General features: G+C 36.7%; 1 pseudogene; it reads left to right on the top strand.

The window, feature by feature from the left end:
• LOC100520664 lies at positions 1,041 to 11,266 on the top strand (annotated as a pseudogene).

The following is a 15,428-nucleotide window of genomic DNA, read 5'->3' as shown; positions in this document are numbered from 1 at the left end:
CCAGAGCATATCTTGGGCCACAAAGCAAGCCCCAGTAAATTTAAGAAAATTGAAATCATGTCAAGCATCTTTTCTAACCACAACACTGTGAGACTAGAAATGCACCACAAAGGAAAAAAAAGGAAAAAATCACAAACACCTGGAGGCTAAACATTATGTTACTAAAAAACAAATGGATCACTGGAGAAATTAATGTGGAAATCGAAATATACCCAGATAGTCCCAATCTGAATCAATATTATGAAAAGTGTACAGGGTGAGTCCCAGACAGAATAATATTATGAGAAGGCTGATTTAGTTTAGATAAAAACTTGGAGGAGTTGTTGAAGAGAATCTCTTCACAGTTGTCTTTCTCAGGAGTCTAGTGTGTCAAACATCTTGGCACATTGTAAGCAGCTGACACGAATTAGCCCACGTAACTGCCCTCACACTGCTCCACTGCTTTGGGGAAAGTTGGCGTGCACACACTAAAATTAAATATTGCTACTAGGGCATGACTCAGGCAAGAACTTTGAGGGAAAAGATAGAAACTGCAATGTACAAATCATAATCTATTAATTTCCATAACTGAGTTTGCTTTCAATGGCGCTGTGAAAATCTGATATGCCACTTGAATTAATAAAAGAAGTCAATGGAGTGCCTCAAGTTGATCTGCTAAGTAAATTACACACAGTATATTTTAGATCCTTACAGCCAGATTGTGATTACAGCAAGAAATATATCAATGGAAAATTCTCACTTATCTCTTCTTTAACTTATGGTGAAAACAAAAATGCTGTTTTGAAGATTGGATGGCAAGAACAAGAAAAGTCAAGTTCAGAGATGGTGACATCAATGTATTATTTTCTGGAAAACTAGAGAATGACTGTGCTAAAGTTTTCTAAGATGGGGACACCACTGCAGTGGCTGGATTTGTTGATTTGTCAGCAGCATCAACAAGCAAAGATGTTAAACACTGCTTATTTTTGAAAGCATCTGATGATTTCAAATCAACTGCTTATGTTTATGCTAATTCTGTAAGAGATTTTTCTACAGAATCAATGTCTTTGGTTCCAACAATGCATTATAAATACATACCCCTGAATCAACCTAAGGGTGGCATGTCAACATCTGTAGTACTGTGATGTTCTTTAAGCTTCCATATCTCCATAAGCAAAGGAAGTGTTTATTGCTTGGTTGTAACAGTTGTGGACCTGACAAATGTAAAGTTAACCTGCCTATTCTTTAGTGGAAATTATGAAGCCCTTCCAATAATTTATAAAAATGAAGACATTGTTCACTTTCACAGGCTGTAGTAAACACTGCAGTGCTATATGATTCCACAGGTAGTTGACTCTCTGGATGCTCAACTGAGGATACAGAGGGCTGACTATAAGTTATAAGAGGATTTTCAGTTCTGTGGATGATCCAAGTGTAAAAAATGAGAGTCAAGGTATCACCAGTTCTGGCTTTATGTCTTTGACATTTGAGGGAAGATTAGGATCTCCCATTATACCTTGTACTTCAAGCAAGGGTTGTAACTTCACCACTGAGGACCACAAAATGGTAGAGGCTTTACGTGTTTGGGAATCTATTCATATTCCACCTTCTTCAACATTAGTGAAATTATGTGATGTTCAGCCAATGCAGTAGTTTGACCTGACCTGTCAGCTCTTGGGCAAATCAGAAGTGGATGGAGCATGATATCTTCTAAAGGTATGGGATGGCACCAGGACACCATTCCCATCTTGGAGAGTCTTGACACAAGACCTTGTTCTTGAAGGTGATCTAAATAACTTCCATTGGCTTCAAAATCTGACAATAGACATTTTAGTCTATGATAACCATGTTCAAGTGGCCAAATCTCTGAAGGTTGGAAGTTTTCTTAGAATTTAGAGCCTCCCTGCAAGGCTTCAATAAGTCAATTCAAAGAATACGGCAACATTTTTGGCCCTAGATTTTCATCTCCATGGAGGTAGCAGTTATGGTCAGGAAATCAGAGTCTTGCCAGAAAGTAAGTGATGTGGACCAACTGAAAAAAAGGTTTTCAAATCTGCAGATAATATATGTCAATCCCAAAGGGAGGACACCTTTTCAAATATTTAAAGCTCTAGATCAATCTCACTCTATGAGGTTGACAGATGATAATGTGCAAAAATAGAATGTGTATATGTATGTGTAACTGGGTCACCATGACATACAGTAGAAAAAAAAATTGTATTGGGGAAATAACTATTAAAAAAATAATAAAATAAAATAAAGATAATTTTTTAAAAAGATGTCAACAGTTGTCAGCTACAATACTTACAGATGTTTGGAGAAAACCCCACCATGTCCCATTCTGAAACAAAAAACTCTTAAACAGGATCATGTCCAAGCAAAAATAAGGTCATATCGGCCCAGAAGACTCTTTCAGTCTGTTAGATTTTATTGCCCTAAGTGTCATTCACTGCAACAAGTTCCATATGAGGGCAATTTGGATATAATTTTTCAAGAGGGTGAAAACAAACCCCAGATACTAAACTACAAAACACATCACTATATGATTCAAAAATCTGGACCACTAAAGATCAAGGAGAATGAAAAGTAGCAATTCATTTTCTGAAAAATTATGCTATTCTCTCACTTTCAAATGATTGCCTAATTTTTTTTTTTTTTTTTTTTTTTTTTGTCTTTTGCCATTTGTTGGGCCGCTCCCGTGGCATATGGAGGTTCCCAGGCTAGGGGTCTAATCGGAGCTGTTGACACCAGCCTACGCCAGAGCCACAGCAACACGGGATCCGAGCCGCATCTGTGACCTACACCACAGCTCACGGCAATGCCACATCCTTAACCCACTAAGCGAGGGCAGGGATCGAACCCGCAACCTCATGGCTCCTAGTCGGATTCATTAACCACTGTGCCACGACGGGAACTCCTGATTGCTTAATTTTGATAGAAGGAGGTACACTCAATGAAATTGGAAACTCTCAAACAAGTAGTGAGACTGGAAAGACTTGGCCTGTGAGATCTGGCTAAGAACTGGAATTTCTCGAACTTTCAACACCATTTCTTAGACAAGGAAAAATTCATAATTATGGATGTAAACAGTGTTCTAGTTTGAGATCAATACAAAAGCTAAATTCCCTGACTGATAAAACATCGTGGATTCTGTCTTCTGTGGCAGAAGTATTAGGTATGATGATGGAACAGGAATATAGGAAGTTTATATCATGGATTCTGAAAAATTCTTCCAGATTCCAGCTTCATAAGTCCTAGTCAATGATAATCTTCAGCAAATTATGGATATGATTATGGATATGTTTTGTCCTATAGGAGTAAAAATTAGTGCATATCCATGACTGGAATGCTTCATCAAGTCGTATAATGGTACAGGTGGGATGGAGCAACAAATTTGCTATCATATTTTTGACACCACAGTTTCAAAGATCTTATCTAATTTTGACATTCAATTTAGCATATGTAAAATATTGCAATTTTAGAAAAATTACTCTTTTCTATGATATTGACATAAAACACATAAAAATTTAGCCCGGTAGGTTATTTTCCATTTTAACCAGTATTTAAAAGCTTTTTTGACAAATAGGCATTGTGTTATCTTACTGGCCTCTTGCAAGTTAAAAGTGTTCCTGTTGCACAAAATATCCAGTATGATGGTTGTGAGGGATATAGAGACATCAAATAAATAAGGACTGTGTTTTCACCCTAACATAAAAATCATTCTTCCTATTGGTTTTTCCAAGTCTCAGGCACTGATTTCTCTGCCATCCACAATCCCTGGTTGGTTGTGCAAAATTTTTCTGTCCTGACTTTTACAATAGCAGTGTGGATAATTTTACCATGCATTTGCACTTTTACTGAGTGCAAGGATTTGTTTTGTTTTGTTTTGTTTTAGTACAAGAGGATCTGCTTAAACAAATGTCCCTTGAAGAATTATTTATTTGAGAGAGATACAGTGTGCTTGAAAGAGTAATTTGCTTTAAAGAGAAGTGACAGAATTGCCTCCCTTTAAGTGCTGGTATTGACCAATTAAGACTAAACCAGTTTTTTTTCAGACATGAATTCTGTGTTTGATTGCTTGTTTCACCATATGGTATTAGATATTATTCTGTTCCACCTCAATCTAATCAAGTGGTCAGATTTGCAGTGTTAGTGACATATTTATATAACCCTTTTTGTTAGAGTCTTATGTAAAACATATTTCAGGTTGAACATTGAATGAGAGGTCAACTCAGTATGACAGTCAGCATTTTACCTGACAATATTTGTAAAATTTAAAATCATGCACATTCAATTTTATACAAATGCTTCTACAATTGTATATATGTAATGATTTATTTGTTTTATTTGCTAAGGATTGAGAGATACAAATCTTCCTAGTTCAATATAACTGAAGAATAAATAAATGCACATGTTTAAAAAATATATGCCTAGAGAAAAATGACAATGAAAACAACCAATCCAAAAGATATGGGTCACAGTAAAACCTCTTATAAGAGGGAAGTTTATGCTGTACTGTCTCACTGCAGGAAGCAAGAAATGTCATAAACCAACAACACATAACCCTACACCTAAAGCAAATAGAGAAAGAAAAAAAAACCCAAAGTTAGTATAAGGAAAGAAATCATAAAGATCAGAGCAGAAATAAATGAAATAGAGATGAAGAAAACAATGAAGGTCAGTGAAACTAAAAGCTGATTCTTTGAAAATACAAACATGTTTGATAAAGCTTTAGCCAGACTCATCAAAAATAAAAGGGAGAGGGTTTGAATCAATAAAATTAGATGCAAAAAGAAAAAGTACAATTGACCCCAGAGAAATACAAAGGATCATATGAGACTACTATATTCATCTATATGCCAATGAAATGGACAAACTAGAAGAAATGGAAAATTCTTACAAAGGTACAACCTTCTAAGACTGAATCAAGAATAATTAGAAAATACAGATGAATCATGAGTACTGAAATTGAAACTGTGATTTTAAAAATTCCACCAAACAAAAGTCCAGGACGATCGCTTCACAGGTGATTTCCATCATATGTTTAGAGTAGTGTTGACACCTACTCTTTTGAAACTCTTTGAAAAAAAGTGCAGCAGAAGGAACACATAATCTAATTCTATGAGGCCCCTGTCATTCTCATATAAAACCAGAAAAAGAAACTACAAAAAAGAACACTAAAGGACAATATCACTGAGGAACATAGACATAAAAATCCTCAACAAAATATCAGAATGAATCCTGCAATAAATTAAAAGGAAAGATCATATACCATGACCAAGTGGAATTTATCCCAGGGATGCAAGAATTCTTCAATATTTGCAAACAATCAATGAGACACACCACATTGTAAACTGAAGAATAAAAATCATAAGATCTTCTCAATAGATATAGAATAACATTTTGATGAAATTCAACACCTATTTATGAAAAAATTCTCCAGAAAGTGGGCATAAAGGGAACTTACCTCAACATAATAAAAGCTGTATATAACAAACCCACAACTAACATCATTCTCAATGCTGAAAAACTGAAAACATTTCCACTAAGATCAGGAATAAGACAATGATGTCCACTTTCACCACTGTTATTCAACATAGTTTGGGAAGTCCTAGCCAATGCAATCAGAGAAGAAAAGGGAATAAAATGAATCCAAATCAGAAAAGAAGTAAAACTATTACTGTTTGCAGATGACATGGTACTATGCCTAGAAAATCCTAAAGATGATACTAGAAAGCTACTAGAACTGATAAATAAATTCAGTAAATTTTCAGCATAAAAAAATTAATACATGGAAATCTCCTGATGTCTTATACACTAACAATAAATGATCAAAAAGAGGAATTATGGAACTATTCCATTTACCATCACATCAAAAAGAATAAAATACCTAGGAATACACCTACCAAAACAGCAAGAATGACTGTACTATGAAAACTATAAGTCACTGATGATAGAAACCAAAGATGACACAAACAATAGAGTGATATACCATGTTATTGGGTTGGAAGAATCAATATTGTCAAAATGACTCTAATACCCATGGCAATGTACACATTAAATGCAATTCCTAGCAAATTACAAATGGCATTTTTCATAGAATAAAAACACACACCAAAAATAAAATTCACGTGGAAACACAAAAGATTACAAAAAGCAAAATTAATCTGGAAAGAGAAAAACAGAACTGGAGGAATCTCTTGACTTCAAACTCTACTACACAGCTACAGTTTCCAAATGGTATGGTACAGGCACAAAAACAGAAATAGATCTATGAAACAGGATAGAAAGCCCAAAGATAAACCCTCACATCTGTGTCCATTTAAACAATGACAAATGAGGCAAGAATATACAATGAAGAAAAGATAGTTTCTCTAATAAGTGATGCTGGGAACACTGGACAGGTACATATAAAAGAATTAAATTAGAACATTCTCTAGGAGTTCCCTTTGTGGCTCAGTGGTTAATGAATCCAACTAGGAACCACAAGGTTGCTGGTTCAATCCCTGGTCTTGCACAGTGGGTTAAGAATCTGGTGTTGCTGTGAGCTGTGGTGTAGGTTGCAGACATGGGATCCCCCATTGATATGGCATGAGGCTCTGGCATAGTCTGGTGGCTACAGCTCTGATTCATCCCCTAGCCTGGGAACCTCCATATGCCACAAGTGTTGCCCTAAAAAGCAAAAAAAAAAAAAATTCTCTAAAACCACACCCAGAAATAAACTCAAAATGAAACTCTAAATATAAGGCTGGATAATATAAAATTATTGTAGTAAAATATGGGCAGAACACTTTGACATAAACTGCAGCAATATATTTTTGGATCCACCTCTTGGAGTAATAAAAATAAAAACAAATATTTTAAAAATAGGACCTATTTAAACTTCAAAGCTTTTGCACAGCAAAGGTAATCATAACAAAAACAAAAGTCAACCCAAACAATGGGGGAAAATCTTTGAAAACAAAGCAACCAACAAGGGATTAATCCTCCAAATATACAAACATTTCATGCAGATTTTTATTTAAAAATAAAACCAATCAAAAATGTTCAGAAGATCTAAATAGACATTCCTCCAAAGACATATAGATGGCCAAAAAACACTTGAAAATATGATCATCCTCACTAATAAGTAGAGAAATGCAAATCATAACTATAATGAGGTATCACTTAACACCAGTCAGAATGGCCATCATCAAAATATGAACAAACAATAAATGCTGAAAAGGATGTGGAGATAAGGGATCCTTCTTACACTGTTGGTGGGAATGCAAATTGGTACAACTACTATGAAGTACAGTATGGAGATTCTTTACAAAACTAAATATAAAACTACCATATGATCTCGTAATCCTACTTGGGACATATACCTAGAGAAAAATCATAATTTGAAATGATACATGTACCTCAATATTCATCGCAGCACTCTTTAAAATAGCCAAGACATGGAAGCAACCTAAATGTCCATCAACAGAGGACTGGATAAAGATGTGTTACATATATACAATGGGATGCTACTCAACCACTTTTTGCAGCAACGTGAATGGACCCAGAGATTATCATACTAAGTGAAGTAAATCAGACAGAGAAAGTAAACAGCATAAGATATCACTCATACACAGAATCTTAAAATGTGACACAAATGAACTTATCTGCAGAACAGAAACAGGCTCAGAGGCTTTGAAAACAAATTTATGGTTACTAAAGGGGGAAAGGCATGGAAGGATGGATTGGAGGTTTGGGACAATGTGTTTGGAAGGCCAAAGAATTAATGAAGAACAGTTAATAAAAACTAAATTCACCTGACTTTTAACCTGATCTCCCGAGAACACAGTCAGCTGGGAAAAAATCCTCCTGTCCAGACCAAGTCGCACAGGGAAATCAGGTGCTTTTTGGTCATTGTACCCTGAGGGAAGTGTACCTAACGAACAGACATAGGGAGCTGTAAATATCTCCTCTGCTCAGTCCCTGAGCTTGTACAAAGTGGACATGGGATGAGACAGGTTCTTGCTTTTGGAGTCCTAAATCTGGCTAAAGGACCAGTGTTTGACCCATTCCTATTCATTTGTCTGGGGAAACAGATGGTCTCCACCATCAACCACCCAGGAAGGGATTCAGACTTTCACAGAGAGAACTTCCTCTCAGAGTTCTTATCCAGGTAAGTCCAAGAGCCCAAAAACTACTGCATAAAAAGGTCAGAAAGAAGGAACTCTAAGAACATTAATTGCGGTAATGTCAGAAACAACTCAGCCTAGTCCAGAGCCTAGAGACCACAGTGGTGTTTTGCTTGCTTGGTTAAAGTGTCAATGTATTGTTATGATGCCAAAAAGAGAAGTGAACACTGAACTCAGTAAGGCAACACACACACACAGAGTAGTCTTGTCTTACTCTACTCTTTTTTTCGATGTATTTTGCACCCCTAACCCATCTTGATTAAGTTAGAGTTGATAAAACTTAAATAGATCAGATCAGATTTTGTATAAAAGCTACCCAGAAATTCCAATTTGAAAGTTCCGCAGGATGTGGGGATGCCAGTGATGATAAAAATGGAAGCTCTATCAGAAGAAGAATGAGAGGCATAAAATGCTCCCATTAAAAGTTGAACGTATGTAGAAGTATCTTATTAATTGGAGTAGATAGGATATTCCTTACAAAGGGATATAAAATGAAAAGAAGGTATTTCTTTCTAACACTTAAGAAGGGGCATGTGGAGTTCCCGCCATGGCACAGCGGAGGCAGATCCGACTAGGAGCCATGGGGTTACGGGTTGGATCCCTGGCCTCGCTCGGTGGATCCCTGGCCTCGCTCGGTGGGTTGAAGATCCGACGTTGCCATGAGCTGTGGTGTGGGTCACGGTCGTGGCTCAGATCTGGCGGGGGTTGCTGTGGCTCTGGCGTAGGCTGGCAGCTATAGCTCCAATTGGACCCCTTCCCTGGGAACCTCCATGTGCTGCAGTTGTGGCCCTAAAAATGTAAAAAAAAGGGGGGGGGGCATGTTTGACCATGTTTCCATATTGATGAAAAAGATCCACACCAATGAATAACTACAAATATGTCCTAGAAACAGCAGTAGCAAAAGATATATTTTTTGCACTATTTTCTGTGAAAAATAAGAAAGAAATTAAGATGTGCAAGGGGGGAGGTGGTAATGAGCTTACCTTAAGCTTAGTTCTTTACTTGTGAGACATCAAGTGGCTATACAAAAAGCCTCTTGGTACCCAGGGTACTTTCAAATTGGAATTTCTGAGTGACCTTTGTACATAATATAATCTGATCAATCTGAGTTTTATCAATTGTAACTTAATCAGGATGGGTTGGGGTGGAAAAGACATGGAAAAAATACAGTATAAGAAAACAGGATTTCTGTGTGTGTGTCTGTGTGTCTGTGTGTCTGTGTCCATGTCCGTGTCTGTGTCTGTGTCTGTCTATGGATTGTGCACTATGAGAAGTCATCAGAGAATGGGTACTGAGCTATGATATATTCCAGGGTGACTCTTATATTCAGAGGCCAGAACTCAATCAACTGAAAGAATTCATTTAAACATTCAGATGTCCTTTGCAACAATTTCATGATGTGCTAGAGGAACGTAATATGGATGAGGGAATCATTTTGACTTTAAGTTTCAGCGGGATCACGGAGGTCACCTTATTCCTCAACAATCCTGGATACCATCGCTCCTCACTCTCCTTCCGGTCCATTACCCTCCCCACACTGACTTCTTTTAAAAAAAAATTTGAATTATCTTAAACAAGCACCTTCTTAGAATCTTTGCACTGGCTGTCTCCCTGCCAGGGATTCATTTTTCCTGATATGTTCATGACTCATGCCGTCTCTTCCTTGAAGTCTCTGTTCAAATATTAACTTATTTGTGTGTCTTTCCTCAAGGCCAATAAAAAGTAGCACTCCTCTTTACTCTTTCTCTCATTCTTGCTTTCGTTTTCTTTGTAGTACCACTTACTGTCTGACATGTGTACAATTTTTTATTTTCTTACATTTTTTTCTTCATAACTGGAATTTAGGAGCTTTTGTTTTCTGGTATGCTATAGTCATTGCCTGGAGAGAAACTAAAACATTATTAGCATTCAATTTATATTCCCTACATGAATGAAAAATTTTCTCATTAAATAGGTGGAACCCATGGCATACTGGGGAACAAGATGAAAGTAGAATAAACTTGCTAATTAGGTATGACAGAGGGAATGTACTGAAGGGAGCCAAATCCATTCACAAAATATTGAAATTAATTTTTGACAGCCAATGAAAACAATGTGAGCTATTTCTGATTATGTGAAAATGAGTCATGTTTTCTTCCCCTTTCCTCCTAGTCACCTTCAACACATGGCACCAAGACATAACAGGAATTTCAGAATTCTTTCTTTTGGGATTTTCAGAGGGAGCAGCCATGCAGCCCCTCATATTTGGGCTCTTCCTCTCCATGTACCTGATCACAGTGTTTGGAAACCTGCTCCTCATCCTGGCTGTCAGCTCAGACTCCCGCCTCCACATACCCATGTACTTCTTCCTCTCCAACCTGTCCTCTGTAGACATCTGTTTCATCTCCACCACCATCCCAAAGATGCTGTGGAACATCTACAGCAAGAGACAAGTTATAACCTATGCAGGCTGCATAACCCAGATGTATTTTTTCCTACTATTTGCAGGGTTGGATGACCTCCTCCTGAATGTGATGGCCTATGACCGCTTTGTGGCCATCTGCCACCCCTTGCACTACAGGGTCATTATGGAACCCCAACTCTCTGGAATTCTGGTTATGGTTAGCTGGATTATCAGTGTTCTGCATTCTTTGTTGCAAACATTAATGACATTGAGGCTGTCGTTCTGTAGAGAGGTGAAAATGCCTCACTATTTCTGTGAACTCAAACAATTAATCCAGCTTGTCTGTTCAGACAAATGTCTTAATAACATGGTGATGAATTTTGCAGCTGGGTTGCTGGGTGGTGTTCCCCTTGCTGGTATACTCTACTCTTACTATAAGATAGTTGCCTCCATACGTCGAATCTCATCAGCTCAGGGGAAGAATAAAGCCTTTTCCACCTGTGCATCTCACCTCTCAGTTGTCTCCCTATTTTTTTCTACAAGCCTGGGAGTATACCTTAGCTCTTCAGCTACCCACAGCTCCTACTTAATTGAGATCAACTCAGTGATGTACACAGTGGTCACACCCATACTGAAACCCTTCATCTATAGTCTGAGAAACAAACACATTAAGAGAGCTCTGAAAGCTTTCTTTCATATGGCAGCCATCAGAAGCCCAGTTGACCTGGGCTGAAGAAGAGCACATGACTGAAGGGTTCACAGCCTCGTGGCCATACACTGCAAACCTTTGACCAGATTTTGGAATTTGAATCTGAGCTTCTATTTATTTTCTGGGATTTTCATTTCTTCGACATCTGCTTCTTGATATAATTTATGGAACTCACTTGAGATTAGCCTCATGATCTTCTCATATGCAAGTGTTTTCCCCTTTAACCATTTTCCCACTCTCACATTTATTCTCAGCCTTGGATCTGAAAAATAGGAGAATTGCCATTTTTTTAAATAGGAATGGATGGATTTCTTAAGGATAATTTATTCTCAAATAACACAGACAGTACCAAGTACTTTTTCTTTTGTCTTGATAAAGTATGGTCATGAGTTGTACTGCTGCTATGGAAAAACTAGGCATCCCTGGCTATTTATATGTACCTAACAGTAAAAATCTAAGAGCACAGAATTTCAAGTTGTTATATCATCCCTTTGAATGTCACTCCCTTAACTGCTCTTCCTGGTGTTCTGGATTTTAACTTACTGTGTATTTTGTAATGTGCCATTGAATTTTTTTCTCCTCTTGGGATCCTACTGTCTTATTCAGCTCTGTGTCCGCAATACCTACCATATTCACTTACAAAAACAGATCATCAAATACATGTCCCTGTGGCAACTCCAAGGTAGCACGATATTTGAATTTTTTCCTTATTGTTTTATTAGTTTCAGGTCATAGAATAACAGTTCACTATTTTTACCGATTATACTCCGTTAAATATTATCATGAAACAGTGGCTATAATTCACGGTGCAATACAATATATCCCTGTTGCTTGTCTAATTTATACAGAGTGGTTTGTATTTCTTAATCCTATACCCCTATTTTGCACATCGTCAATTCCCTCAACTCTCTGGTAACTTCTACTTTGTTTTCTCTATCTGTAAATCTCTGTTTTGCATATACTTTTATTCATATTATTTGAAGATTCCACATAGAAATTATGTAATACAGTATTTATATTTCTCTCCCTGACTTATTTTACTAAGCATAATAACCTCTTGGTCATCCATGTTGCTGAAAATGACTGTTTTTTTGGAAAAGGAGTCATATTTTGTTGTTGATATTTATACCACATCTTATTTATGTATTAATCTTGATGTACATCTGGGTTGCTTCCATATTTTGGCTATTGTAAATAGTGCTTCAATGAACAGTTAGGTGCATATATATTTTGAAATTTCTGTTTGAGGTTTTTTTAGATATATTCCAAGGAGTAGATTCCTGGATCATATGGTAGTTTTACTTTTATTTCTTTGAGAAACCTCCATACTGTTTTCAATAGTGGCTGTAACAATTTACATTCCCTCTTACATCAGTGGATGAGTCATCCATACAGAAAATCAATAAGGGAATGCTGATCTTAGATGATACCAGTTGTTTAAATAAATCAGATAACAGGTAAAACAAATAAGAATAAAAAGTTTGATATAATAAAGTGAAATAGGAAGTAGAAAAAACCTTAAATATGCCTTATGTTACTGAGCAAGATAGTGTTTTACATGCTATACAGTTACTTTTTCAATTATGGGAGATCAACATTTATGTGAAAGGAGGTTGATCCATTAGAGTGAAGGAGTTGATAGTTTGTTTCATGTGTTTTTATTGGATTATCACCTGTTTCTGCTTGAAAATTTACAGTGTTACCTACACATGAATTCTACATTTGCCTAAAGAAATGTCTCCCTCTTTTCTAAAGTTAGCCAAAAAAAAATAAAAAGATAGATGAATGTACATAAATATCATCCATTAGGGAGTTCCTGTAATGGATCAGTAGTAAACAAACCCAACCAGGAACCATGAGGTTGCAGGTTCAATTCCTGGCCTTGCTCAGTGGGTTAGGGATCCAGCATTGCTTTGAGCTGTGGTATGGGTCTCAGACATGGCTTAGATCCTGCATTGCTGTGGCTGTGGCATAGGCCAGCAGCTGCAGCTCTGATTCAACCCCTAGCCTGGGAACCTCCATATACCATAGGTTCAGACCTAAAAGGACAATAAATAAACAAACAAATAAATAAATAAATACCATCCATTATATGTCCTCTTTGTAATCAAGTCACTTAAATGAGTATAATCAAAGGGAGACTCATAAGAGAAGTAGAATCGCTATCTATTCCTCTGGTCAAGGGTCAGAAATTTTTCTCTGTAAACATTCATTTCCTTCCAAACCCTCTTGGTTACCTAGAAGAGAACCTCCATAGAGTCACATGTTAATACATTTTTTCTGAAATAAACTTGAATAATAGAGTGATCACTAATGTCTCAATATCAAAGCAAATGTCAAAAATAAGAAATAGGAGTTCCCATCGTGGCTCAGTGGTTAACGAATCCAACTAGGAACCATGAGGTTGCGGGTTCAATCCCTGGCCTCGCTTAGTTGGTTAAGGCTCTGGCATTGTGGTGAGCTGTGGTGTAGGTCACAGACGTGGCTCAGATCCTGAGTTGCTGTGGCTCTGGCATAGGCCACAGGCTACAGCTCTGATTAGACCCCTAGCCTGGGAACCTCCATATGCCGCATGTACAGCCCTAGAAAAGACGAAAAGGCAGAAAAAAAAAGAAATAGCAAATTATAATTGCCTTCAAATCTATTCATTTCGATTTTTGTATTAGTAAGCTATTGATGCACAACAAGCCATCCTGCCAGCCAATGATTTGACATTGATTTAATAATTGAAATGGATAATATGGAGCTGAATTGTTCTGATCTCTGCTGGGATCCTCGTGTGTCTTTATTCACCTCTAATTCATTCACATATTGAAATATTCAAATATTCTGGGTTCTCAACTACCTGTAGGCTGCATATCGCAGCCTAGGCTGAGACAGTTGGGCTCTGCTCCAGATGTTATCTTGTCCTCTGGTTAGTTCTGGGTTTTTTCATATTTCTGAGGCAGAGTTTGAGGAGACATCAACAGAAATGGAGCAAGTCTTCTAAAGGCACATCATCATTTTCACCATATATCATGGGCCAGAGGAAATAAAAACTCCTGAGCCCAGAATAGATGCAAAAGTGGAGAAACAGATTCCAGGAAATGATGGAAGGTGTTTCAGTGTCATATTGCCAAATACATGGATACAGAGAAAAGTGCTGAATTGGAGCCAGGTTTACAGAGAGTCTAATACAAGTAAAACTTTTAATTAGGTTGTATGTCTCCTTTCACTTTCAGCAGATGAATGATCTCAGAAAAGACAGTGGGACAAAAATATGTGCCTTAGGTTGGCAGGAATTTAAACAGGTGCAACTACTCTGGAAAATATTATAGAGGTCCTTCAAAAAATTAGCATCCCTCTCTTGGGAGTGTTAATGCTGCATCCCTGAAATGAATCTGACTTGATCATGGTGTATGAGCCTTGTAATATATTGCTAAATTGGGTTTGCCATCTATGTTCCTCAGAGACATTGGCCGGAAATTTTCATTTCTTGTGTGTATTGTCCTTCTCTGTTTTTTTTTTTAATCAGGATGACATTTCCCTCAGAAAATATATTCAGAGGCATTACCTCCTCTTCAGTTTTGTGGAAGATTTTTGAGGAGGTAAGTATTAAATTCTTTGAATGTTTTATAAAAATTTGCCTGTAAACTTATCTGGAACTGTACATTTTTTCTAGAGTTATTTTTGATAACTGTTACAATCTTTGTTTTGGTGGTCACCTACTCATAATATCTGTTACTTTATGATTCAATCTTCTGAGTTCATATGATTAAGGATTTATCCATTTCTTCTAGGTTTTCCAAATTGTTAGTGTGTAGTTATTCACAATATTCTATTATAATCTTTGTATTTCTCTCATATCTTGTTATTTACCCTCTCTAATTTCTGATTTTATTTTTCAGTCATTTCTATTTTTTGCTTAGTGAGTATGACTAAAAATGTGAGAATTATGTTTATTTTTTAAGAACTAGCTCTTTGTTTATTAATCTTTTTAGTTGTTTTTTAGTCTCTTTTTCACCTATTTTTTTCTGATATTTATTATTTCCTTACTCCTACTTACTTTAGACTTTGTCCTTTTTTTCTAGTTCTTTTAAGTGTAAGGTGTTTATTTGTGTTTTTCTTGGTTTCTTAGGTAGGCATTTACTGCCATAAACTTCTGACCTAGTTCAGATTTTCTGCATCCCATAGATTTTGGTATATA

Source organism: Sus scrofa, chromosome 2 (assembly GCF_000003025.6).
Source record: "Sus scrofa isolate TJ Tabasco breed Duroc chromosome 2, Sscrofa11.1, whole genome shotgun sequence".
Classification (NCBI taxonomy): Eukaryota; Metazoa; Chordata; class Mammalia; order Artiodactyla; family Suidae; genus Sus; species Sus scrofa.
Note: the sequence above shows the minus strand (reverse complement) of the source record. Positions and strands in the feature narration are given on the sequence as shown.